The sequence below is a fragment of the Pteronotus mesoamericanus genome, unplaced genomic scaffold, assembly GCF_021234165.1.
Source record: "Pteronotus mesoamericanus isolate MK-2021 breed Mesoamerican mustached bat unplaced genomic scaffold, CSHL_Meso_final scaffold_31, whole genome shotgun sequence".
Lineage (NCBI taxonomy): Eukaryota > Metazoa > Chordata > Mammalia > Chiroptera > Mormoopidae > Pteronotus > Pteronotus mesoamericanus.
The window spans coordinates 2,372,757-2,400,570 of NW_026555312.1; the positions used below are offsets into that span (position 1 = coordinate 2,372,757).

General features: G+C 40.1%; 1 protein-coding gene across 3 annotated transcripts in view; it reads left to right on the forward strand.

Moving 5' to 3' along the window:
• Positions 1-4,513: 4,513 nt before the first annotated feature.
• LRRC8B (leucine rich repeat containing 8 VRAC subunit B) overlaps positions 4,514-27,814 on the forward strand; it is a 74,910-nt gene continuing 51,609 nt past the window's right edge. The window contains exons 1-2 of one of the 3 annotated variants that reach the window (XM_054592099.1): positions 4,514-4,814; positions 27,755-27,811. The gene's annotated coding sequence lies outside the window, so the exon portion shown is untranslated. Of the gene's footprint in view, positions 4,815-4,976; positions 5,078-27,754; positions 27,812-27,814 lie in introns of those variants that run through there. The other 2 variants (XM_054592100.1, XM_054592101.1) reach the window with 2 other exon arrangements.

Consider the following 27,814-nt stretch of genomic DNA (forward strand, 5'->3'; position numbering starts at 1 on the left):
TTTTTTTAAATTCTTAATAAACCACACATGTATTAGCTCTTGTTCTTAGCAAATCAGCTTAGATGAATATTAAAGTTTAGTATTCAGTGTTTAATTATAATTAACAGATGGCCTTATAGTAGGCCAAGAGACACATACATGCACACACAAGAGTTGCTGAGGAGAAAATCAAGGTCTGGCTGTTGCTAGACCTGGGTTACTCAGAACCTACGAAGTGAAAGGGTTCCCTATTAGGACCCTCAGAAACCAGCACCAGGAAACCTCTTGCTCAGATTTCAACATCATTTGGGGAACACAGATTGAATCCTCACGGGGGTCCCAGCAAGCACGGCCTTAATCACTAGCAGAACTTATCAGACCACTTTGCAGAAGCTGAGGAACACCAGCTCTGCTTTAATTCTAGGCTTTCAGCCTGGCTTCACTTGCAGATATTTTCTTAGAAGTCACCTCCTTTTTCAGTGACGTGAGGCAATAACTAGCTGGCTACTGTGTGGTGGATTCCAATATGTGACCCAGATGACAGTACATATTCTCTTAATGTGATGCATAGGAAACTTTCAAAGAAATATTGGGACAACTTCCCAGATCAACTGGGGATGTCAGGCATCCTGCCGCAGGAATTTGTGCTTTTCCTTCGGGGAAGAGGCTGAAGGTCATCTGCCTAGCACCTGTCTCATGGGGAAGGGGCAGTGGATAGTTAAAGCAGAGGGGACAATCATCACAGTGGGTGACGAGAACCCAGAGTAACTAGTCATGAACATTCCAGACTGCGACAGTGATAACAGATCAACGCACACAGAAATGCACAGCTGGCCCGCTTACACAATTACAGTTCGGATTTCTAGGTCAAGCTACACTATTCCAAACACATGTGCAATATCCTACTTATCCTGTTCTCAGAATTCTCACCACTGAGCTCACTCCCAGGGATCATTCTCAAAGTTTTCCCCAGGCCCTAGGAAAGCTCATATTAAACATCTGCAACCAAGAGATTGAAAAGGTCAGAAAAACATGGTAAAGTAGCCATAAATAAATAAAATTCCTTATCAAAGACAATACGCTCAATCATACACAGCTGAACCAGGGGGGTTCTGGCAAACTTTCTGAGAATGCAAAACTGTGAATGACTTTGTTATTTTCTTATGAACTGACATTTCAGTAGAACTAACAAACTTGAACCGCAATGCTGAGTCAATATTTAAAAGTAGTATTTTAATTTAGAAACGTAAAGCTAGCCAAACTTCCTCAGACCCATGCTCAGTATGATTCTTCCTCCACACTACACAGTCCACCAGCCTTATCTCCCCTGTAAGGTGCTTTCTGGATATACCTTCCTCACTAGAGCACACTATATCTTTGAATAAAGGAATTATATTTATTTCAGCATAGTCTCTCCCCTGTCAGATCCCCAGTGCTTTCTTTTATATACATTGTAGACTTTAAATGTTTAATTAATTTAAAGAAGTAGAGGATTTTTCATTATCCTAAATAATTTTTAGAATAAATTGGAAAAGAACTGTTAATATTAGATAATATTCGGTCTTCCATTAATGATAAAAATTTTAAGACTCAGAGAAAACTAAACTCTTATTAAGGCAGCCACATGAAGTGTAGCCTAATCATGTCACTCAGAAGTTCCCACCCCCCCACCAAGGGAATCACCTTAGACGGGATCTGCCAAACCCAAGTGTTAGCCGATTACTTCATGTGGGTCACAGAATTAAGCCACCGAATGACCAGATTGTAGTGATCCTTTAATTTCTATTATTTGTGATTTTGCTTGTGTCATTGTGTAAAGAAACTGGCTCATCTACTGTTCAGTCATCCCTTTGTCACATGAATATGAAGACCCTACCAGTAGCTCTTTTTCTACTCAATTGGATGTGTAGAAAATAAAATAGTTTTACTTCTCCTTCTAGAGATTCTCAGTTTACCAAAAAGAGAGTGAGTCCTGAGGATGTGTTGATCATTTTAAGACAATATTGGGGGCAGATAAAGCAAAGGTATAGAATTTAGTCTTCCCAAATCTTGCTTCTCTTTCAATACTTAGTTTAAGTTCTCCTTTCTTCCTAAGTCTTTTTCTGACTACTACCACCTGCATTGTGCAGTCTCTTCATTTGAGTATAAGTAGCACGTGATTGTTTTCTGCGTGTTCAGCTAAGTTGTGAGCAGCTGACCCTAGGGACCAGGACCAAGTTGGATGCTTCTTTGATATCATTCCTGATGTCAAGTATATTGATGGACACATAACATGTGCTTAACATCTATGATGGGATTTTGAATAACTATTGCAGACTTCAATGAGTTTTTCTGTGGAAATAGTGATGGACTCTTTTAGAATTTTTACCAAAATAAGTTGGTCAGAGAATCCCTTAGAGAATTTCAGACACCAATATATAGACTGCATATTTCCAAGGTCCTGTTTTCAAAGAGATTGACTGGGCACAAGCGTGGAAATCCAAACAGTATTTATATTTCTTACTCTAAGGCCTACCCTGAGATGCAAATAATTTGTAGTTACTAAAATACTCTTCTCTCTCCCTTATGGGCTCATAACAGCATCTGAGGTTATCTATCTTTCTCTTCACAGTAACGCAAGTGGGAGCTGATATGAAGCCTTGCAGTAGGAAGAAGAAACAAGAGAAATGTTACAGTTTCAGAGAAGAATTCCTGGAAGCAATATCACAAGTTTAGAAACCCACTTTCTCAGGTTTCATTAATAAATGTTGTTACCATGAAGGGTGATTTTTTAAAATGAGAATTAGAATAAATGCATTTATAAACTACATATCTGATATTAACCAAAACCTAATACAGTTTTACTGAATTTTATCACTTTAACTTCCTGCTAATGGTGACTTAGCTATAAAAGCATGGAAATAACTTTTTCATTCATAGCGTCATTGGAATCTTAACAGATCATCTAATTTATAAGATCTTATTTTATAAATGATGAGACTGGCACCCGTGGGGGTTAAGTGCATACCCCAAGTCACACAGGTAGTCATACTGCTGTAACAGAAGAATAAATTATTTATGGATTTGGAAGGAAAGAGAGCATTGCTTTCCAAATATTCAAAGATACATAGAGAAAAGCAGACATTCTCAATTTTGAATGTTATGACTTTACAATTGGCATGTCTTCTAGCACACACTTTTTTCCTTGTTTCATATTTGTGAATTTTTTAACCGTCCTCTCCAAGGACCAAACCCAAAGCTAAATCAGCTTAATAGATCTGTTCATACCCAGGGTCTGTAACACCTAAACTCGATAAACTCCGTGAATGACCAAAGGAAGCTTCTTTCAGCCTTTCCTCTAAGGCTTATTAAGAAGACCGCTGCCAGCCCCGAAGGGCGGCGACGATAAAAGAATAGAGCAGCGTCCTGCAGGCGGCCTTCTTAATCCCTTCCAGGGTAATTCAAATGAGAGCCTTAACCTGACCACACTGTATGGGACACAACTAAATCTCATAGACCTCAGTTGTGCCATTTGCTTTATTCCCAGTCACACAAACTGAGCAGATATGCCCCAAATGCTGAGGGGTTTGTAGTCTTCATTTACTTGTGGGAGGTCCCTGTACTAACACTTTTTAAAAATGGGAATGCGGTCGCCACAGCAACACAGAGATACAAATGTTGTCTAACTGAATCATTGTTGAAGATGATAGTTCTGACAAAAAGACTGAGTTAAGTCTGGGAGGAGAATGAGAGTAGGGATGAATGTGGATGATAAAAATACATATTAAGTTTCCCAAATTCCTGGGTTTGTATTATTTAAATGAGGGCCACTTAACCGCGAAGGGAAACGGTGGGGCAGTAGATGGGGTGGCCCTGCAGTACCCTGGCAGTTAAACGCCGGTTAGGAGTATAGGGCGGCCCCTCTACCGTGTTGTTTCCTCCCCATCCCGAAGACAAGGACATTTGAGAGATGGATGGTCCTGGAGGCCCAGAATCCTAACTTCAGCCGCCTAGTTTGCTACAACTGTAAACTCTCTCGCACAAGCTCAGCCCTGCAATCTTCCTAAGCACGGCGTGTAAAGAAAGGTAAAGGAACCGCGTCTAAGAGGTTAGGTTCCCGCGAGCTCCACCCGAGCCTTCCCTTAGGGCCCAACGCTCGTTATGTAAATCAGAAGTTACTCGGGGGTGCACGAGTGGGCAGGCGGTGGCCGATACAAAAACACTGTACTTCCAAGGTCCCCTGCACGATGCACCTCTCCCTCCCGTCTCTTGAAAACAGCTCCCACTCTTGGTAGCCCCCCAACCCCCTCCCCCGCGCCTCCCGGGGGAGATGTGTAGCTGCGCGCTGCTGCCGGCTGTAGAAAGCGGGCCGGGACGGCCACATGGCGCTCTCCCGGGTGATGGCAGCTGCGCTTTGTTTCCATCAGCGAGGGGTGAGTCACCGCCCCCCGCGCTCCCAAAGCCGGGCAAACACTGGGGCCGAGGCGGCTGTAAATTTAACAGCAGGAGCAGCTACCGAAGCAGCCGCAACCTCTTCCTCCTCTTCCTCCTCGGCCACTGCCACCGCCACTCCGCGGCCACCGCCTCCGCCTCTTGCCTCCGCCCAGTTCCCTCCTCCTCCACCCGCGAACTTAGTCAGCGGTTCGCGCCGCGGCGCCGGGATTGGCCAGCGCCGGGCGCCGCGTCACAATGGAGCCGGTCGGAGGCGGCGAGCCTGCTAGCGCTGGGGCTTCCCGCTGAGCCCGCAGCCTCCGGCAGCCGACAAAGTGCGGGCGCCCGGCCGCCGCCTGCGCGCCCGGAGCGGCGCAGGGTGGACGCCGCCGGGAGCGCGGGCGCCCGGGGCTGGTTTCGCGCAGGTAGGTAGGAGTGGGACGCCCCTGGCTCTCGGAGGAGGAGCGGAGCCGACCCAGGTGGTGGAGGTGGAGGACGCGGTGAGGGGACGCAGCAGGTGGGGTTGGCCGAACAGGTGCGGTTACCTGTCCACGCCTCACTTGCGGCCAGGGCTTGCGGGCAGCAGGCTCGACCAGAGAGATGAGTCGCGGCCTCGCTGCTCCTTCGTCCCCGGCCGCAACGAGGTGGTCCCCTCTCTTCCCCAGCGGTCTGGGCGCTGCACCTGAGTGTGAGTCCTGCGGCGGTGCGGGAACGGGGTTCTGGTGTTCCAGGCTGAAGTCTCGCCTCTAGGTGATTAGACCTCTCCGGAGGGTGTACGCGTTTGGTCGATCTCGTTAGCCCTCTGCCCTTGCTCTGTTGACAAACATTTTATGCTCATTGGATACTCATTGTTCGCCCACAATTTGATGGTGGTGTTGGCAACTAGGTTGTTGGATAGAAAAGGGGGCAACCAAAACCCTTGTAGAGAGAAACGCTGAGTTTTCTCCTCCTGGGGTGCAGTTGAGCAGGTGCTGAGAGGTCAGAAGGGAGAAGGTACGGTGTTGGCTCATTACTCTGTGTCCTGAACTGACTTCCCAAAGTCCATAGGTTGTCCTTAAATGACGTTTGTGATCAGAGAGACGCCTTCTTAGCACCTCCTGCCCGCTCCCCGCTCCCAGAAAACAGCAAACCTACGTTTAAAAACAACCTGTGTGTGAACTCCCTTGAATAAGTTTGCCTTGCCTAAAAACTTTTTTAAAAAAACTAAAAAGATACCGGTATGAAATTTTAAGTTGCAAATGTGCAGCCAACTTATAATGGGAAATTTGTTCACCTCTTTCTAAGAAATTAGATGGCATGTGTCTTTGTCAGACTGTCCCGTCTTCTAAGCCTACATGCGGGGTTGAAGCACGCAAAAGAAGCCAAACTGCCATACAGTTTAACTATTGAACAATTCCAATACCCTTGGTGTGTTCAGGTCACACCCCCTGAGAACCCCAAATGCTCTTTGAGTCGAGGGTGCCAAGGTGACTTTCTTTTGCCCGTGGCATACCTAGTCCGAACTTTCACTCTTGAAGAGAATGTAAAATGACATCTAGTCTCGTTCGTAATTGGGCCAGTGTGATTTAAGAATATAAGCCTTTAGAGGCCTGATGTTCTCTTAGTTCAGGTAGTGAAAGGGGCAGAGTTGTCACTGAGTCTACAGTTGAATCATGGCACTTTTCTTACACCTACTATCCCCACAAAATATTTTTATTAAAGAAAAAATTTAAATGTTAGATTTGTTTACTATTCTTCAAAACTTATTGTTTTTCTTCAATTGGAAGGTGTTCCAACAAGTCCGGCCTAACAAATATTTTTACATCTGGAGTGATTTCATTAGACTGGTTGTTAAGATTTGCTTTTTACAGACCATTGCCGTTTCATTCTTCAGAACCCTCATAATGAAAGCAGTATTAATTAAAATGAAAAGGGCCCTCATCAGTATAACTTGAAAACGATAACTGCTCATCCAAGTTTTTTTATTTAATAGGCTTTATTTTTTAGAGCAGTTTTAGATTCACAGCAAAATTGAGAGTAAAATGCAGAGACTTTCCATACACTCCCTGCCCCCACGCATGCCTAACCTCCCCCATTATCAACATATCCCACCAGAGTGGTCCTTTTGTTACAATGGATGAACCTATATTGACACATCATCATCACCCAAAGTCCATAGTATACATTAGGGTCCACTCTTGGTGATATACATTCTATGGGTTTGAACAAATAGATAATAACATGTGTTCACTGTTATAATATCATCAAATTATGATACTCTATCATAGCATCACTGCCCTAAAAAAATCCTGTTTTCCAGGACCCTCTTCATTCTTCTCTCTCCCCAATCCCTACCAATCACGGGTACTTTTACTATATCCATATTTTTGCCTTTTCCAGAATGTCACATACCCGAAACCATTAGAGTCCGTAGCCTTCTTGCCCTTAGTAGTATACAAGTTTCTTCTGTGCCTTTTCATGCTTAGCACATTTCTTTTGAGTGCTGAATAATATTCCATTATCCCTCCAAGTTTTCTTAGACAGTGTGGATATTTTCCTGCAGTGGCCTGAAATTTGTGATTTTGTTGTTGTTGTTATTGTTGTTGTGATCTGAAGTTGAAGGGGGCAAATATTATAATATTTAGAAAATTCTTGTTTCAACCAAAGTTTTTATTTGTAAAGAAGTTTGTTTTTTAATTTTCCAATTCTTTTTGATAGCAAATGAGTATTTTTTATATTCCTTTTTGATTTTTTGCTACCCATATAAAATATCCTATTTAATCTAATCCCTGATTTTTATTTACTGTCTCTCAAGATGAATTTCTGAAATTTATTTTTGTTTTCCTTTCCAGCAACCTTCTAGCCTACCTACAGTGATATTTTCAGCAGTGAATTTATGCTGAATTTGTTGTGTAACTCCAGACTTGGTGGAATGATGTGCATTGCTTTTCATATAGGAAGCATGTCTCTTCCTGCTGTTCTGACTCCAGAGTACAGGATCCTGCAGCAATTTAGACTTGTGACCGCCCAACAGGAATTGTGGGGGCCCAGTTATGGCACAGCATTTCTTTAACCAATTACAAATGCATTGTTGTTTGTGCCATGCCTGTTTTGATATTGCTGCCTTTTTGGCCATTGCCTATTTTTATTTTCTAAACTTCCTACATACCTTTATTATGAAAGTTTTTTCTACTGTTTAAAATAATGTCTTTGGCAGGTGTAACTTGTTTTTTCTTTTCTTTTCTTTAAGATCTTCAATAAAATTTGTCCTAACTCCAGTTGCTGAACTTCTAAGTTCTTATCATCGCTGTTCATTTAGAAAGTCAACAAAGAATAATAATAAATGCCCTGCCTTTCATTTAGGATTCTACTCAATTCCAACATAATTTAAATTCACTGCAGTGCTAATATGAACTGGGTAAAGGAAATGAATAAAAAGTTGTAAGAGCTTCAACCTTGATCTTTCCTTTTGCTTTTTGACCTTTATGCTGTTTTTGATATGGGTCACATGATTCTGTGCTTGTCCTCTTCCAGACTGTATCTTTGAACTTCATCTCCTACTTCTTCAATTTCAGTGTTTCTTGTAACACTACTTGTCTGTCTCATCCTGTGGCTGTACCCAGGGCTCAATTCTACAATGCCTACTCCTTAGCCAACAGCAGCTTTCACAGACACTACCAGCTGCACAGCTTCTATTTCTCTTCTGGTTCCAGCTCCATGCAGGTGCCTGCGATCTTCCTCTGCCCATCTCTGAGGGAGGCTAAATTCTTCACTGTCAAGCAGCATATTCCTTCAGATTGCTTTCAGGTATGCCAGTTTGAAAGCATATTCAAACCTTCCTTCTGTGAAACTCCTCTGCAGCATTTTCATACCACCCCACCCCCAATGTATTGCAAAGTAGAAGCTGGAGTTCTTCAGGCTTCTGCCTAAGAGCATGGACTTTGCACACTGATAGGTCTGGGTTTAGATGAGTTGCTGGATTAGTTAAGATGAGCTGCCAATTACAGAGACCACAAAGAACAGGGACTTAACCAAAGTGACGTTTGTTTCTCTTTCACGTATTTGGAGCGGGGGAGGTTATAGAGAGACAATCCAGGGCTGGTATGATGGTTTTACAGTCTCCTGAGACCTAGGCTGGCTTCACATCTCAGATCTACTGTACATCAGCTGAGGCCCTCGCCCTCACGGTCCTTGGTGGGGCTGCAGCCATCACACCCAGGTCCCAAGCAGTAGAAAGGAGGGAAGACAAAAGCCTTTCCTAAAGAAGGTATCTTAAGAAAATCTGATGCTTGCCTACACTTGTTGCAGAGCATCTCATTGATCAGAACTTACATGTGACCTCACCCAGCTGGAATAGAGATGGTAATGTTGCCCTCACTCCAGATAGCCTTATGCCCAGCTAAAATGTGGGAGGTTCATATCCTCAGGAGGAAAGGAGAGAATGAACACTGGGTAGCTAAACACCAGTTACTCTACAACTCTTTTTCTTGACTAATAATACCCAACTCACAGGATTCTTAAAATGAGAAGAAATATTATACATGAAAGCATCTAATACAATATCGGGCATAACACAAAGTTTCTGCAAATATTAGTTCATAGTCTTCCTTATTCCTGTTTCATGAATTGCCTAGCATGAATTTCTCTGCTGCAGCTCCACTGGCATCCAAACTCTATGTTAAATACTTGGGCATTTGCCTGATTGGGGGTATCAGATTGTAGGCTTATACCTTTTCATGTGAGGGAGCAACACATTATTACTCAATGTCAGCATGTATTTCTGAGTTTAAAACATGGCTTACATTAAAATAAACAAACAAAAACAAATATATTGGAATCAAATAGACTCAGATGTGAATCCTGGCTTTGCCACTTAATGTGCAAGCATAGACTCTTGCACCCTCAATTTCTCCCCTCTGTGAACTGGGAGTAATAATCAGATGTGGGGATTAAATTTAAAAATATGTATAGACTGCTTAATATGTGCCTGATAAAACGGTAGCCTTCCTTTTTTAATTTGGTGTGATCTGGATGAAGCTTTTTGAAAATGAGCTGTCATTCTCTTAAAAAAGTTTTAATAGTGATCATTTCCATACATATGCAGGTGAGTGTTATTAAATTATTAGTCAAACTTTTTTGAGAATTGTCTCCATAATCAGTTTAAACCCTAATAACAGCAAAATCTTCATTGAATTTTTGTAATCAAAAACAATAGCTCAGCCTTATGCTTCCTTGGCCTTGATTTGAATGATTTTGGGATATTACCCTCTCAAAAGCTGAAACATTTTCATAATTGAGTACATTTCATAGTATTCTTTTCATCAGCTATTTATTAAGTGCCTACTGTATGCCAGGCATTGTGCTAGTTTCTGAGAATACAGTGGGAACAAAAATGCATTCCCTGCCTTCATGAAGGCTGCAGATAACCAGGGGATTCAGCAAACAAATAAAAAATGCCACTACGGCAGTTGTTAGGAAGGAGACCTCTAGGTGCTGTGAAGGCAGGTGCAAATAAATGTCTTATGGTTGGAGGCTGAATGGAGTCTTTAGGAACAAAATAGTAGCCAGTAAGCTGAGAAGTAAAGAGATAGTGCAGGAGTGTGGTTTGACATGAGCTCAGACATGACCTGTGCCTGCTCTTTGGCAGGGACCAGATTGTGCCGCACGTTTCTAACACCATTATAAAAAGGGCATTTCATAATGTATGGGGCCATCTTTAAAATAAGTGTATATAATACGTATCTCTTTGATGTGATACTCTGAAAGGGGCTACACAATTCAGGAATAGTTTAATCTTTTACAATGTATTCATGCTATATTGGCAAACTTTAAATATAGACACTTTTTGATACACCAAGCAGATGCATCTGAGAAAGTTGGTGGTAAAATAGGATCATTTCAGAGAGGGTCAGAGGCTTGACGTGCATCTTCCTTAGAAAATGGAGTTTGAAGCCATTCGGCTGAATGGAGGCCATATATGAAAGGCTGTTGGCGGAAGGATCAGTGGCCCTTTATAAAAAGCAGTAGTGAAAAATGACCGCAGGATGGGAAGTGTGGGCAGTGTGTCCCAGAGAGCTGGCTGGACTCCTGTGCCTGCGGTGGCCTGTCCCAGGGCCCCTGGGCAGCTCCAACATCCAGTCCTTTCCTGGCTTTCAGCTTTGCAGAGGCAGGAGCTCAGCTCCACGGTTTGACAGTGGGTACTGCTTCTCTTTGCTCTGTCCAGCTGAGCTCATTGGGTATCCGTGGGGGGAAGTGTTGCCTTTGAGAGACTTGGAGGGTGGCTGGGAGGCGGTGCTTTTATATAGCGGGCAGGGCTGTGACCAGGCACCAGGCGGTGGCAGGGGCGGGGGTGGGGGTGGGGGCAGAGCTTCCTGCCATTGGACTGCAAGTTGTTTCTTCTTGCTTTTGAGTACTTAAATGTAAGATGAATTCTGTTCGTCTAAGGATTTTAAAAGTTCATTTCTCTAGGCAAAACAAAATGAGTTTGTTCCTGGCCCTATTTCAGTGCTGAAATAGGCAGTCCTCAACTGAGCAATGACTTGTCTTCCAAAGGCGTTTGTGAGTCATGATGCAGTTTCTTAGATGCTCGGTGCTGTGCCTGCTGTTCAGGTTCCCAGGCTTCGCCAAGGGAGTTCGCGCTGTGCCAGCACCACCCTAAGGTACCACAAGCCTTTCACCTTCACCCTCCTAGCAGTGCCCTTGCTACTGGGACTTTTCTTGCTCCTCACTTGCCATGTATTTAGAATTCCTCCCTCAGTGGCACACCGGGCTTGTTCCTACCTCGGGGACTTCTCAGTTGCTGTTCTATGCCTGGAATGGTCCTTCCTTAGGAATTTGCATGACTACTTCCTTACCCCCCCCATGAAGAGTCAACTCAGATGTCACCTCAGAGATACCTCCCCTGACAACCCCAGATAAAGTCCCCATACCCTCTCCCCCCACCTGCCCCATCATAGACTTTCAGACCTTGCTTTATTGTTTGCTTGCTTATTTGTCTTCTATTCCCTTTACCCCCACCCCCACTCCCACCGCCGTTAATTAGACTATTAAGTCCTGTGAAAGCAGAGGCCTGTCTCCCTGTTTACCTGTTCTTAAGCCTGGTTTATAATAAGCTTCCCAAATTGCTACATGTGGTATTGGCAAATAATTTTTCCCCTTTGAGGGAAAAAAACAAAACAAAAACAAAAAACAGGGCTGATAATACCTATAGTACCTGCTTCATAGAACAAATGAAGGTCTGGGGTTAGTAGACTGAAGATTCTTTCTTTTCCCCTAGACTGGTTATTCATCTTTGGATTCCATATTTTGCAATAACAACACTATTTACCCAACTACATGATCCAGAGAAACCTAGGACTCATTCTAGGCTTGTCTTTGCCCCGTTCCCCACCCGCACCCCTTACTGCTCCTTATACAACTGGTAAGCTACGTGCCCCATAGACCATCTTCTTAAGTTTCCACCCATCATCACCTTCCCTACACAGCCCCTTTGCTGTCTTGAGTCTTTTCCAGATCACTGCTGATTTTCTTCCGGTCAATAGTTGAGTTTGTAGCCTTTCCTACCTTCCACCCCCCTACCCCCACCCCAGAATTGTAGTTTACGCCACAGGAAGGTAATCTTTCTGAAAGGCAAATCTCATACCATCACTGCCCAGATTAACTTTTTAATGACTTTCTTTGCCACAGGATCAAGTCCAAACTCTTTGGTGAGCCATGTAATAAGGTCTCCCTTTGCTGGCTTCCACAGCTCTCCAGCTACACCTCTCGGCCCCCCCGCCCCCCGTCATTTCTCAGTCACCAGTGCGGGTACCGTGGGCGCAGCATGCATAGTCACATCCTCACATACCAGCCTCCTACACTGTTTACAGTACAGGGAGGAACATGGCTGCATTCCATGGCTTTCTTCCTTCCCTCCGTCTAGGCGGCCCATATCCCCTCTTCATACACCTACCCATCCTTCAAGGATCAGTTCAATCACACCTACCTCCTCTGAAATACCACTCAAGACACCTTTCTTCTGCCTACCCACCCCAGCAGCTCCTTATCCCTTCCTCGGTGCTGCTTCTGAGCCTGTGTTCCTATTACAGTATCTCTGCCAGAGAACAGCTCTGCCTCCTCCTCGATCATCCTTCATGAGAAAGGTTATTTTGTTCCTCTCTGGGGCTTCCTGGGCCAGATATCAAACTGGGCATGTGCATGGAAATCTGGGGAAGGATTAGGGAATGAAATTCGGCATACTTATTACCTAGTCCAGACCTTTGTTTCAATACATGCTTTTGACTGGTATTGGACTCAAATTTGAAAGCTCTCTTTGAAGGTTAGAAGTAGAAAGACATATTGTGTTTATGCTCTTAGTAGGTATCCATTGACTAGACAAAATAGTTTGTCAGTGAGCTAGTGTTTATTGAACATATACTGTGTTCTGGATTTGGCAGTTTACAGGGGATGCTGCAGACAGCTTTTGACCTTTTCTGAAAGGATTCTTTTCTGAAAGAATCCTTGCTTTGCCTTTCTACTGAGAGTCAAAATGTTAGATGGCCGGCACAAGTTCTTGGCTTTCAGACAACGTGGAACAGTGTCTCCAAGTGTTTCTCTTCCAGAATGCCCTAAAACTATTTTTAAAAAGCCATGTGCTCTACTCATACATCTTAAAAGTTAATATCTAATTTTTATCATGATTTTAAATAGTTGTAAAAGATGGCATTTCTGATATTATATTGATTTCTAAAAAACTCTTGTTCCCAATAGAAGTTAAATTAATACCAAAATGATTTCATATCTACCATATATTGTCCATTTAAAAAACATATGAACAAGCTCTTCTAGAAAAGTCAGGAATTTTATGTAGTTGTTTCCCTCACAGGACTCATCTCTGTCCTCTTCTCCTATAAAACTTAATCTCAAAGTAATTATTATGTTTGAAAATCTTTCATTATCATACTCTTGTGACACACACACACACATACACACTATATCTGTAATTTTTTAAAACTCTTGTGACAATAGGTCCTATTAAATATAATTTCTGTTAGATTGAATTGTGATTCTTTTTATTATTCAATTGACTAGAACAAGTATATTACAATTCTGATAAATCATGATTAAGCATAGGTAAAATTCTAATGGGAAATTATCTCTCAGTGAGCTGCCTAGGGCTTAAGAATAGTTTATTTATGCATAACTAAATATTACTTATTGCTAGAGTAAGCAAGGCTCCATATTAAATCACATTCTGCTTTTTAAATGTAAGCTGCTTAAGAGATCTTTCTGCATAAATAAGTACATGGGAATGAAGGCAGTATAATTCCACCCTATTTTTTAAACTCCTGAGTTATATGCCAAAAGTGATCTAGTGACTTAAATTCATAAAAGTGAATTTATGTTTTTCTACTAACAACTTAATTAGATCTTCCCCCATGTTGCTCCAAGCAAAGAAGTGGGAACTTTCCCCTGACTCCCCAAAGGATTTGTTTCTCAGTCATAAAAGTCATTCACTTTCTTAACCTCTATAGCCCTACAAGAATCTCAAAACGGTCCTACGTGTGGGGCCCTGGAGACTCACTCCCCAAGCCAGTGCGCTGTAAGCAGACTCCTGACAAGTGAGATGTTGCCCTCCTTTTAGAATGTGGGGGAAGGATGACTGTGAAAGGGAGGAAAGCAGATGGCGAGAAAGAACCAACAGGACATCAGGTGTCTTGAAGCAGATTCTTTTAGCAAATGTTCTATAGAAATAAATTCTTCCAGAGTATCTCTTCTTTAAAAAAAAAAAAAGCCCCCAAACTCCATAGCCTTGTTTAAAGATAAATTGGTTGAGTGCTAAAGAAAACTTTTCAGTCAGATTAGCTATAAACTCTAAGAGAAAAGGCCCCTAGTAGACCAATTTAAAGATTGCCTCTTGGTGAACAGTAACATTCAAAAGGGAAAGAGCATGGTAAGTGTTTATCACTGTTTTTTATATGTCCAGAAGGAGCTAATTTGGTAACAGAGTGATTTAATCACCATCATCCATTTTAAGAACACACGAACAAACTCTTCTAGAACAGTTAGAAATTGTACATAGTTTTGTTTTTTTTTTTTTACTCCCATTGCTAGACTAGATACCAAAAAAAAAAGAAAATGGTAAAGATCCTTAGATGCTTGACTGATAGTCTGTTTGGTCAGTGGGTGACCAGTTTCTAAGAAGTCTCAATCACATTGAAAAAAAACTTCTTTTGCATTTTATAAAAGAATGCTAATTTTTTCCCAGGAGAAAGTTGTGAATTACAGTAAGGAAAAAGGTTGGTCCCAGGCTAGATTTAGGACATCATTTTTCTTTATGGAGTAATGCCGTCTGAAGGGAGAGGAATTACGCCTAGCCAGCATCCTGCTGAATAGGGAGCCTTTACTGTGTGGTCCTTCCGGTTTCCAGAAGCTCTAGCTATGGTGTGAAAGGACACTTTATAGATGACCCCTATTTTCTTGCCTTCTCCCAACAGCTTATAGCAGATCTCTCCTGAAATACTTTACAGGGACTCCAACATCACTTACTATATTATACATTTGCACATCACTTCTAACTTACTAAAGTGTTTATATTCACTTTTATTCTCCTCATGACCTGCAGTAGATTGAGGAAGATTATCCCCATGATACAAATGTGGAAAGTAAGTTTATAATGCGATATGGGGCTTGTCTGAGTAAATCCCACAGGTTGACAGCAGATCTGGCACTTGATGAAGTGACTTTTTCTCCAAGATACTGCCTGGCTCCTTTTCCCAGATGTGTTACTTTATAGAAGGCTCTAAGGATTGGAAAACTTAAAGTGATCACATGAAGATTAAGTAAGATAGACATGCTTATAAAATGCTTAGTACAGTGCATGGCTCTTAAATTTTTTAAAAAAGAAAAATAACATATTTGAGGTTTTGTACTGTCATGCTTTATTCTATGGATTATAAAAAATTATTACATTTTGACTTTTTTGAGCATTTAATATTTGTCAGGCATCATGCCAGGCAGTGGGAATAAATCCAACGATGAAAAAAAATGCAGGAAAAAAACACTTTTTGCACAGTGCATACATCCTAGAAGAGGGAAGTTAGACAATATGCAAATACTAGATATAATGTCATAGTGCCATGGATAAAAATACAGTGGGTAAAGGGCTAGAGAGTGGTTGGTGACGGGGATTAGATGAGGTGATCAGGGACAACATTCCTTGGGTGGGGACCTTTGAGAAGATCTGAATATTACAGTCACCAGAGTCAGTTCAAAGCATTGAGCTGATTTGGGTAAGTTGATTCAAGTCATGGTATTCTAGTATTATTTGGAAAAGACCTTCAAGAGCATCTATCGATTTTTAATGTTTTTATGTTATGAATATCCTTGAGGGTCTTTCCCAGAATAATACACACAGACTTATATGTGTAACATTTAAACATTCCTTGAAATAATCCTTGGATCACCTCAAGTTCATGTCCCTGTTCTATTCTAGTCCTTTGTTTTTACTCTTAGGGTATTAAGGTTGAGAAAGGCAAAGTGAAAAATGTCCACAGTATAGCAACTACTTTGTGGCTGAGTCAAGGACCTAAGGATCACCACAAAGTTGTTTATTGCTTTTTCCACTAAAACCTACATAACTAAAGTGTTAAATTTTCTAAAACAAGTGTCCATAAAGCATCTCTTGCTTTTTTTTGTATATCCATCATTTTTATTTGCATAGAGTAGAACTTCCCCAAGTAGCTAATGTGGCTAGTGCTGTTCCTTTTCCTATTTCCTAACCAGTAACAGCATAAATAGTAGCCCAAGTATTCCAAACGTCCTAGAAAATTATGAGCAAGGAGGATTCGGGCTGGTGACAGGAAAGGATAAAATACAGCAACAAAAAATGGAGAGCTTGGAGTGGGAAGATTTACTTTTCTTACAGTGACACTTCAACACATCAAGGCTTTGAAAGCAACAGGGACTGATAGTGCCTTTAAAGGCCTGTAAATGTGCAGGAGATACAAAAGGCCTTCGTCTAGTTTTAACAGGGGCAGCGACTCCCTCGGGTGAACATCAGTCACCCCCATCACCCCCAAGATGTCTTCTCAGTATATTTTATATGAAAACTTGGAATTTAAACTTGTCACTTTCAGGAAAACATTCCTTGTATCAGCTTTCCAGCCACATCTCTTTAACAGATATCTCAACCTTTAGTATTACAAAATCCCAAATTATTTTTGAAAAATCAGTGCATATGAGTTATTAAAGTAAGTAATTTAAATACTATTCTCACAGTGGCCAAAAATCATTTGGTAAAATTTAATACTCCTTTTCAACCAAAACTCTTTTTCTTTTTCAGTTAGAGTTTATATTACATTATTTTGTATTAGTTTTCAGGTATATAGCATGGTGGTTAGACCATCACAGACTTTACCAAATGTTCCCCCCAGTATTTCCAGTATCCACGTGGACCATACAGAGTTATTACAATATTACTGACTCTATCTTCCTGTACTGTACTTTACTAACTAAAAATTTTAAGTAGTAATAATTCAACTGTGGAATGAGTACCTAAGTTCCAAAATTGAATGCCATGTAAATGTTTCTATTTGCAAACAAGATTTTCTAATGTAATACATCTGGCTTTAAAACTTCCAAAGCCCAGCAAATTTGCCTCCTATAAACATTAATATTTTTTGAATTTTAAAGCTGCTTTCTATTGTTGCTCTTAAAGACAAAGAAAACCTACTTTTTCCTTTAGAATTGCCCCTTAATACTGTGATACATCCAGGTAGAAGAAATTCTAGGCTTTTCCCTTTTAATCAGCGAAAGGCCCATTCCTCCATATTTCCCATCTCCACCCCCACTTTGGGGTATTTCTAGCCTACTTTTCCATCTCTGTGCGTTGTTACTATGGTGATGGGCACCAGAGAACTAGAGAACAAAGAGGATGTAATAAGCATCTCCTACGTGGTTTACAATGCTAAAAAGGGATCTAGGTTTTTCAGGCATAGCTTGTCCCTTGTTGGTGACAGAACAGGACCAGCCCAACGGGGCGGGGGCACTGGGGTTACAGGCTGACTCAGGCCCTACTATTCCCATTTTTCTGCACTTCACCACACCTTTCTCTACCTAGAGTCATGAAGCTGAAGGAAAAGCAATGAGAGCATGTGGAGAGGATGGAGTACAAATATTAGTGCCACAGAAGGAGTTAACCGATGGCAAAAGACAAATCTACTGAAGCATATTTATGAGAATGAATCTTGGGCTGGCTTTTAGGGTTACCAATCATGAATCCCATGGCTTGATTTCACATTGTTTACCTTAAGCTTTCAATAGAGAAGATTTGCCAATTTAGATTTTTCTCCCTTTTGTACTTAGTCTATATTAAATTAAAATTAAATCTATATTGATTGCTAATAGCTTGCAGCATTTGCTCCTGTGAATTGTTTTAAATAACTGGTTAAACTATTACTGCATGCTTATTTTGTCGTTGTTTTAGAATTACAATGAAATATTTTCTAGATATTGGTGGAAATGTGTGTTCTCCATAAGATCTGGGAGAAGGTGTCACAGGTATTTTTTAACCTTCTTGCATGTGTGTTCATTCTTTCATAGATTACATCTTCATTCTTAGACACCCCTCATGAAATACCCGAAGATTTCATAAAATATTCCAGTTAATCAATTCCATCTGCTGGACAATTATTTTAAAATTTATTTTTATATTTTAAGTTTGCATTGCTTATATTTTTATATTTTCTAGATACAGAGTAAAATAATTTAGCACAACGTTTTAGATACATAAAGTCATGGGACTTTTTAAAATTATATTTTATTGATTTTGCTGTTACAGTTGTCCCAATTTTTCCCCCTTTGCCCCTCCACCCAGCACCTCCCATCCCCTTAGGCAATCTCCACAGGTCCATGGGTCATGTGTATAAGTTCTTTGGCTACTCTGCTTCCTATACTGTACTTTACATCCCCATGGCTATTCTGTAACTACCTCTTTGTACTTCTTAATCCCCGCACCTCTTCACCCGTTCCCTTATACCCCCCTCCCATCTGGCAGCCATCAAAGCACTCTCCATATCCATGATCTTGTCTCTGTTCTTCTTGTTTCCTTAGTTTATTTTTTAGATTCAGTTGTTGATAGGTACGTACTTATTGCCATTTTATTGTTCATGTAACAAAAAAAATAAAGTCATGGGACATGAACACAATTTTTGGAGCTAAAGAAGCTGAATGTTCCATCTGCTTGTTGCATTGTGGCATAAGGACCTGAAGATCCTTTTAGCTCTACATTCTTGATTCTTTGGCCTTGTAGCTCCTTTCTTCTTCTGTGATGACTCACATTCTGCCAATATTGTTTTCTACTATAAGGGCTTTTACACTGATGTAAAAATATGCTTGGAATTAAACTCATACTTCGAGTTTTTAAAATACCAACACAGTGTAATCCTTCCGAACAAGGCCAGCCCTTCCCTTCGTGGCATGAATGAAAGGACGAGAGCACTAGAGTGGGAGCTGGATGGCCCAGTGCAGACTCCGGCTCAGCTGCTGCCTGGGGTGGGCTTGGAGATGCATTTTGAACCCTATAAATAGCACAGAGCGTCATCGGGGGAGCCTTGGAGCCACAAGGAAGGTTTTGAAAGAGAACTGTGACATGAGATTTGTTTTGGGAAGTGATGTTGGCATCTGTTTGGAGGATGTGCTGGAGATGACAGAGATTATATTGAGAGACCAAGTAGGGCATGGGGATAGAACAAAGGAGACTAATGTGAAAGCAATTTGAGAAAGAGGTCATAAAATTAAATATTTCCATTAACTTTCATCACAAGGATCCCATGGTAATTACTTAAGTCAAACTATGCTTACTTTATAACTTCAGTTTTTTATAGAAAGAATGAATAGGAGGAAATTCCTCCTATCATTTATTGGCTCCTCCAAATCCTCAAATTTCATATGACCAATGAATATAAATTCTATAGACTATATAAAACTATAACTATAGGTTCTGCAATAGACTGAATGTTTGTGTCTCCCCTACCCCCAGGTTCATATGTTGAAACCTAATCCCCAAGGCTATGGTATTGGGAGGCTGGGCCTTTAGGAGGTGCTTAGGTCATGAAGATAAAGCCCTCATCAAGGGGATTAATGCCCTTGTAAAATAGAATCCAGAGAGTTTTCTTGCCCCTCCGACCATGTGAGGACATGGGGAGAACAGCTCTGTCTATGAATTGGAAAGCGAGCTCTCACCACACATGGAATCTTCTGCCGCTTTGATATTGAACTTCTCAGCCTCTTGAACTGTAAGAAATAAATGTTAAGCACCCTGACTATGGTAGGTGCTTGTTATAGCCACCGGAATGCATTAAGACAGCATCTAAACATGAATGCCTTCTGACTGGAAATGAGAAAAGACTCAGGAGAAGTCATGTTTGTTTATGGGAAGAAGAATGACTCACTCTGTACAGGAGAGGTCTGCTGAAACCATGCAGGACAGCTCCTTGTCTTCCAGAAGGCTTGAAAGCTGTGGGCATATTGGGTAGGTTTTGTGGGGAGAACAGAGCTTCTATTTGTGGTTTCATTCCTTCGTGGGCGATTGTTCTCTGATACGTCCAGGGCCGAGGGAGTTTCCATTGCATTTGATGTTATCATCAATGTGAAGGTAGAAAGTAGGACAGGTAGAATGATTTCTGTTTTTACAATTAAGAACTGGCATTCTGAGAGACTGTGTAGCTTGGCTAAAGTTCAGGCAGATCGTAGGCAGGATGGGAGTTCAACCTCCTTCGTCATTTTGCTGCCTCCTACTCCACTCATTACTGAAGAATGAGTGAATGAATGCATGTATGTTTACTCTGCTTATTCCATTAAGCTAAGCTACTTTTTATTCTCCTCAAAAATTACTTTGATGATTATTCACATTTGTGCTAGTTTTACTCTTACAAGTTGTACAGGCCCAGGTAAATCATGTAACTCTCTCATTTTCCTCATCTGTAAAGTAGCAATAACTTCGTGGAGTTGTGGAACATTAAATAAGTTAACTGACATTAAGGGGCTAGAAGAATATTTAACATGGTTATCTTGTGATGAGCATCCGCCTCCATGACTGTTGTAGTACAGTAAGCATATTGAACTGCTTCTGCTTCACATCAGCTACTTGTTAGGGTCTATCTTTGTGTCCTTGCACTGGACTTTTTGTCTTATCTACTGAGAAGAAATGATTAGGAAAAGCTCCACTCGATTTGTCTTTTGATGATTTATAATTTGTTGTTTCAGTTAACTAGGCTTAAATGGACTGTTTCTTGGCTATTTTTTAAAGCATTTAATGCTGACAAATTAGGCTTGTATAATTATTGATTGAAAAGAAACACTACAGGAAAATTAGAAGAATTTATAGCTGTCCTAGGACCAGATCAGAAAGACCTCTGAATTCCTGTATAGCCTGAAATTTGTTCATTCTTTCTATTGTCTGAAATTCAACCTTGACTTATTTATCAAATGGACAAGTAAAAAAAATTAATGACCCTTCAGATTTTTAATGCTTACTTGCAATAGATACATAGACTATATCCTTGAAAAGTCTTTCATGATAATTGATCATCATTGGTAACAGTACTCAAAGTAATATGTCTAGACAGTATAAAATCCTCATTTTTGTTAGAAGTCTTAAAACTCCTTTGTTTCTTTTCTTGTGTACAAAAGTAACAGAATCAGTGACTAGTACTTCCCTAATCTTAAAGCGATCAATACAAGAGAAAGTATGTTCTAATGTATCATTTTTTTAAACTGTGATTTTTAAAAAAATCTTTGTACACATGTGTGTATGAGGAACAAGATGTAAGGATACATAGAGTTGCCTGGTGCGTAGAATGTGGGTTAATGAGCAGGGAAGGGAAATAGAGGAAGGAAACTATTGTTCTGAAGTTTACCCTTTTGATTCTTGTATTTTTCCTCTCTAATGAAGTTTTCAGAGATACCACATATGGTGAAATTTATAAAAACATTCTTTCTAAACAAAATGTTTTCTTTCCTAATGAAATTCCGCTTTGGTGCTTTGTTGTCAGTGTGCTGGGAATTTTGAAATGTTCCCTGTGTAATTCTGTGATATTGACCTAATAATCTTATTTGGATTTACCAGGCATAGCAGCTGTTGTTTTTACCATCTATTGCTAAATTGTATTAGTGTCCAAAGTTGAAAAACTTTTTTTTCTATGTTGGCCTAGATTACTCAGAGTTTTATAAAATTTAAGTCTTTCCCCCAACCCTTGTAATTTTCACTTATTTGCAAGAAAAATATAGTAATAATATTAATATTCCAGCAGGTAGTTTAGATAGGTTTTAGATAGTGTCCTCTCATAAGACACTAATGCATCTTGCGGTGTGTTTTGTAGAACACTATTTTCTCGAGAAAGCTGTCTATCCCCTTTTCTACTGGAGAAAGAAGAGATCTCAGATCCATTGCAGTTTAGGTAGTGTTTGGTGTAATGTGGTAAATGTTTGCAGCTTGATGTTAATAATTCTTCTTTGGCAAAACAGAATGCAAAGTTGAAAAGGCACAGGCTTTGAAAATATCCTTGGAGAGCATAAACTCAGAAGTATAGTCATTTTGTTGAGTATTTCTGCAGTTTTATTTGAAGGAGGGAATCCAATATTGAATTTTGTCTTTTCATTTAATTATTTAACATAGCAGGATTTTTTTTTAAATAGCTGATAGTATTTCTTGCTTCCTTTGGAATCTCGTTTTAGGGTCCTTCAGTTTGTCTGTTTTAACTATAAGGCATTGGTTTTTGAGGTCTCAGAAAGAATTTAGGTGTGCTCTTACATTTCTCCCAGGGTTAATTTTCTTGGTTCTGATTCCCACCTGATCTCCATGTTATCTATTACATTCCCATTTTCCCTGTTGAGAATGTACATTTATTCTCATGCTATCAGGATCCAAAGTAATAGTTTTCCTTGTTGTCAAGTCATATGGCCACTCATCCTTCATTTACAGGTAACGAGGTATGTCAACAACATGCTCTATCAGATACAAAGCCATCTTTTCATATATAATCATCTTTGCTTTTGACAGGCTAGTGAGGGAAAGAGAAAGGATGAATGAAGTTAACTTTTATTTTATTGGTGAACTCCAAGAAGTCCGTCAATATACTCAAAATAGCACACAAACAAGTCCGTCAATATACCCAAAATAGCACACAAACAAGGGCCAGGTCAAGAACCCAGGTCTTTGAACTCCGTGTTCTTTCTGCCTCATCATACTGTGTCTGCGTACCATGTTCTGTGTCATGAGACAGTTTCCATATGAGGAATCTGGGGAACATGCTGTGTAAAATTGTTATGCCAAATTTTAATAAACTTTATAAAGCCAAATTGTTATTCTTTAGTTCTTTCTAAATGTTAAGCATTTATTGTTTTACTGTATGTGTAGTGAGAGATGTTTCCTGCTTTCCAATGATATTGAGAGTATACAATGTAAGAGGTAAGGAAGAACAGGGTAACAATCAGAGAGATGCCCAAGAAGATGTGTGACTAAGTGACAAGTTCGGTGGAAATAATGTAGGAAGTGAGACCTGAGATAAACCTTGCAGGATGCGATAGAATTTGGAAAGATGGAAGAGGTAGAAGGGAAATGTCTGAGCAGAGGTATGCAGGAAAGAAAGTATAAAGTCCTGAAATAATTGTGGGTGAAATGATACATCCAGCGTTTGCTTCAAAACAATTCAGGGCCATGAATATGATAAGAGTTGATAATTGCTGAAGCTGGGTAAAGGGTACACGAGACTTCTTTAATCTATTATTTATACTTTTGTGTGTGTTAGGAATTTTTTATAATAAAAAGTTTGGAATATAAAAATGGTATATTCCTTTTTGGACAGTGGGTAGGCTGGCCTATGTAGAATAGAAGGGTTTGTTGAAAGACATAGTGGAAAATGACATCGGAAAGGCAGTTTGGGAGCAGATTTGGTTGTGGGAAGGGGTTCGTGAGTGCACACTGTGGAGTCTGGGTGAGTAGTGGTAGACACTTTCATTGACATGGGCTTGAGTGGTACTTGACTATGAGCTCAAGGAGGAGTTGCAGTGCAGCCTGGCATCCTCACTGAAGATGGCAGCTACCCCACTTGACTGTCCACTTAGGCCCTACCACGTCTAACATGCCGTATTCCATACTGGAAGGCACATTTAAAAACAGTTTTGCACACTCAAGTTTCAATGGTTGGACATACCAGGCACAGAAGGATGTCTCATGTCTTCTTAGGAACCTTCCTTGTAGAATCCTCCATCAACTCAAGGTTGTCTACCTGAAAGAGACTTATTTTTCCTCTGAAGAGTCTCTGCCTTGTCCCTTTTCAAACTCTTTCTCTTGGGGGCTTGAGGCTGGGCAGTAAAAGCAAAGTAAAAACATCACTGATTCCCCAGTAATATCAAGGTGTGCGCGCATGCTGCATCTAATTTAATTGCCTAGAAACAGACCTTAACAGCAAGCTGAATACATGGCAACACTGAACCATTTAGAAAGCCTAACACTTCGGTGTAGCTTTCTAAAGCAAAGTTCCCTCTTCATTCCTGCTTAAAATTTTTCTCTACTGCTGAGGAAAAAAAGAAGAGAGGCACGTCAGAGAAATTTGAACAGTTGGTAATATTAAGAAATTGTTAACTGTTTTGATGCAATTCAGTGGTATGCTGGAGTGATGAGAGCTGGTTGTTGTGTTTCAGGAATTTTGCCAGCCAGTTGTTAAACACAGCTGTTAAAAATTAAATTATACATACCCAAAATTAAAGTATTAAAATAAAATTAATGCTCAAAACATATCACTTTTTAATTATTTTACTATAATTTGCTATTATTTATGTTATGGCTATTTATGTCTAATGTATCTGCATATTTGAAGTCTTGTAAAATGCTGTGCCGCATGTTGCCTCTCAGTGCCACATGCAGTGGCACCAGGCTGGCCCCTTGAAATTGGCTGTGGTGCGAATATTTACACCATGAAATGAAATACACGACGACTGCATATCAGGGCCTTCCCCTGCCCCTTGCGCTGACCCAAGAACTGGCTGTTAAAAACTACCAGCACCCCACTTGGTATGATTATGGTGTTGTGGCTATATATTTTAAAGACTCTCTCTACCTTTTAGAGATACATACTGAAATAAGACAGGGAAATATGACATCTAGAATTTATTTCAGATAATCCAGTGGGGGGGGTGGGTATCATGGTTGTTGTATCAGAGAGATGGGCACATGCGCTTCATGGCACTACTCTCTCTACTTTTGTGTATGTTTTAAATTTTTCATAGCATAACGTTAAACAAATAAGGAATGTTACAAGGAAAATAAGTAAGTTGCTTATTATACCCAGCATAGAAAATCAGTCTGGTACCTGTTTGTTCCTCAAACTTTGATATTAACATTACTTTGATAAAATGTTATTTTCTAATTTTAGAGCCCTTATTTGTAACTGGTTAACGTAGCTCATTGAGTTAAATATCTGTTTCTTATTAAATAAAATCAAGAAATCACTATGTGCAGTTTACCATACCCATAAAGGCAAAGAAATCCAATGAAGCCCTTGCTTGGACACTAAGAAGCTCTTTCTTCACAGTGGGGGGAAATACATTTCTTGGGTTGCAATCCTGTTTGCAGAACCAGTTGTACAAATAAGGAAAAATGAATCAAGTTATTGCTCAGAGGGCTACATCAGGCTATGTGACAGCTGTGTGCCCTTTAGATTTATTTTCAGTCTAACTGATTTGAGTCATTGCCCAAGAATCGAGCACTGTCAAGTGAATTGTCTTTTGTGCAGATGATGAGAGCCTTTCTAAACATTGCCTCACTGACACAGTTGATGTGTTTGGAAATCTCGGCCTATGAATTAAATTAGATCAATCCAATGACTTAGGAAGCTGTAGCCATGGACCTGAAGAGTATTATGCTAAATGAAATAAGCCAGTTAGAGAAAGACAAGTACCATATGATTTCACTTACATATCGAATCTAATGAACAAACTGAACTAACAAAGTGGAGACAGACTCTTGGATACAGAGAACAGACTGACAGCTGTCAGTGGGGAGGGGTTGGGGGCTGCATGAGAAGGGTGAAGGGATTAAGCAAAGAAAAAAAAAACACTCATGGACACAGAAAACAGTATGGTGACTGCCAGAGGGAAAGAAGGTGGGGGGAGGTAGAGGAAGGTATAAAGGAGGGATAAATGGTGATGGAAGGAGACTTGACCTAGGTTGGTAAACACACAATACAATATACAGATGATGTATTGTACAATTGTATACCTGAACCCTGCATAATTTTATTGAATAATGTTACGCCAATAAATTCAATTAAGTGCTAAAGAGATTGAGAGAGAGAGCACGCATGCCAAAGCTTACGTTATGCACTGGCTACATTTCACAAAGAGTGCTCAAGCACAGTATTTCTTTCCAATGTACATCTAGACATCAAATGGAAAAGTTGTAGTGTAAATTACTTAGAAAACATTTTTTCTAATTTCAAAGTTCATTTAAATTCATTCTTAACATGAATTTGTAGTATAATAGTTTCTTCTTGTCTTTGTTTATGTAATAATTCATACTGAGTCCAGCTGACCAGAAAAAAATTTGTTGAGTAAGGAATGCAAGTGATCACCGTGATTATCCCATCAAACAGGGTGGTGAGAAAATTATTAAGTTTTATAATGGAGAGAGCAAAGAACATTAAGAACCTTGACAGGGAAAGTAGTCTATAATATCTGCCCTGTAATTTTAAGTTTTGTGAGTCTCTGATCTGTTTAGAAATTCAGGCTGAGACCATTGTCTAGGTTTAACCACACACACACACAAAATCAATGTATCAAGCAATGAAAACAGCAGATGTCACATTCAGGTAACCCAGGGTCAGAATACCAAAAGGAAGTCTAGACTGAAACAGAGGCCAAAACAGGAATTGATATCAGGAAACCAGAAGTTAGAGTAGGATGGATAGGAGAAGAATCATAATTTCTCATAAGGCAGAGCAAGGCAAAGAAATCACTTGGAGACCCTGGGAGGTTTTGACACTTGGCTGCAGTTGTTCCCATGTGAATTTCTTTGTATTGATAACCTTCATTCAGTATCCTGCAGGGTCCCATGGCAATATAGGTCTGGAAAGAATTTCTTTGGAGTATATAAATAGAAATCATGGTTCAAGATTAAGTTGGAGCATGGAGATTGAGTCATGATTGTTAAGGAAAAACACATGATAAGTTCTTGAGGCGTAATAATCACAGGACTGTGACTTATTCACTCTCAATTATTGATCGAGCCCCTAGTGTGTAGGCCAGCTGCTGGGAATACATCAGTGAACCCCTACAGACAAAAGCTCTGTGTTGTTGCCCTGGCCACATGGCTTAGTTGGTTGGAGCATTGTCTCTATGTACTAAAATGTTGTGGGTTCAGTTCCCAGTCAGGGCACATAGCTAGATTGTGGGTTCAGTCAGTCCCTTGTTGGGGGCATGTACAGGAAGCAACTAATTGATATTTCTCTCTCTCTCTCTCTTAAAAAAAAAATCAATGAAAATGTAACATTGGTTGAGGATTTAAAAAAAACAAACAAACCCCTGTGTTCTTCAAGCTCACTGCCTAGTGGGTAGACACAGAAAATAGATAAAATAATTATATAGTTCACTAAAAAAAAGATAAATTCCATAGAGAAAAACAAAACAGGAAATATTCTCCAGATTAAATTTCCCAGGGATACATTTTCCAACTCTATCAAAGCCAGCAAAAAAAAAGGATTGATATTTATAAAAATACAAAACATACCACATCTGAAATTCTTTCATGTTTTATTAACTCTGTTGATAAAATAAATATAATCACTTTTACTACAACCAGTAAGTTTAGAGCACAGATTAAAATTGAAGTAGCGTGGGAGAGGGAGCAACTTTTTAACACTGAAGTACAATTTAAAAATAGTCCCTTACATGTTTGTTAGAGAGTTGGCCATTCATGATCAGGCAGGCAATGAGCACCTACCACAGGGAGGCTGGAAGTTATTTAAAAACATCTTTTCTTCTAACGCTGTTTACCTGCATTTGGACAAGTAGAAGCCAGTTGAAGAGGCAATGTGTGTGTGTGTGTGTGTGTGTGTGTGTGTAGGGGGAGCTGTTTGTTCTATAACATAAGATTTTTTATCTTAGGCAACTTGATTACCTTCATAAAAAATGAAGTTGTCTCATCTTTAAATGGAAATTTTAGGAAATGAAGGTGTTTGGTGAACTCCTTTATATAGGAGACGGATTCATGCTACCTTTAGTTCTTTATATTAAATAACTTATTTTTTCCCAAATTACCAGGTGCAAGCCTTTAAACCCAACATTGGCCAGCCTCTGCAGCAAAAAGGAGCAGTCTGATAAACTCATTCATATGTTCTCCTCTCCCCAGGGCTCCAGTCTGTATTTCCAGCTGCCTGCTAGACCTCGCCACTGAAATGGCTGAAAGGTA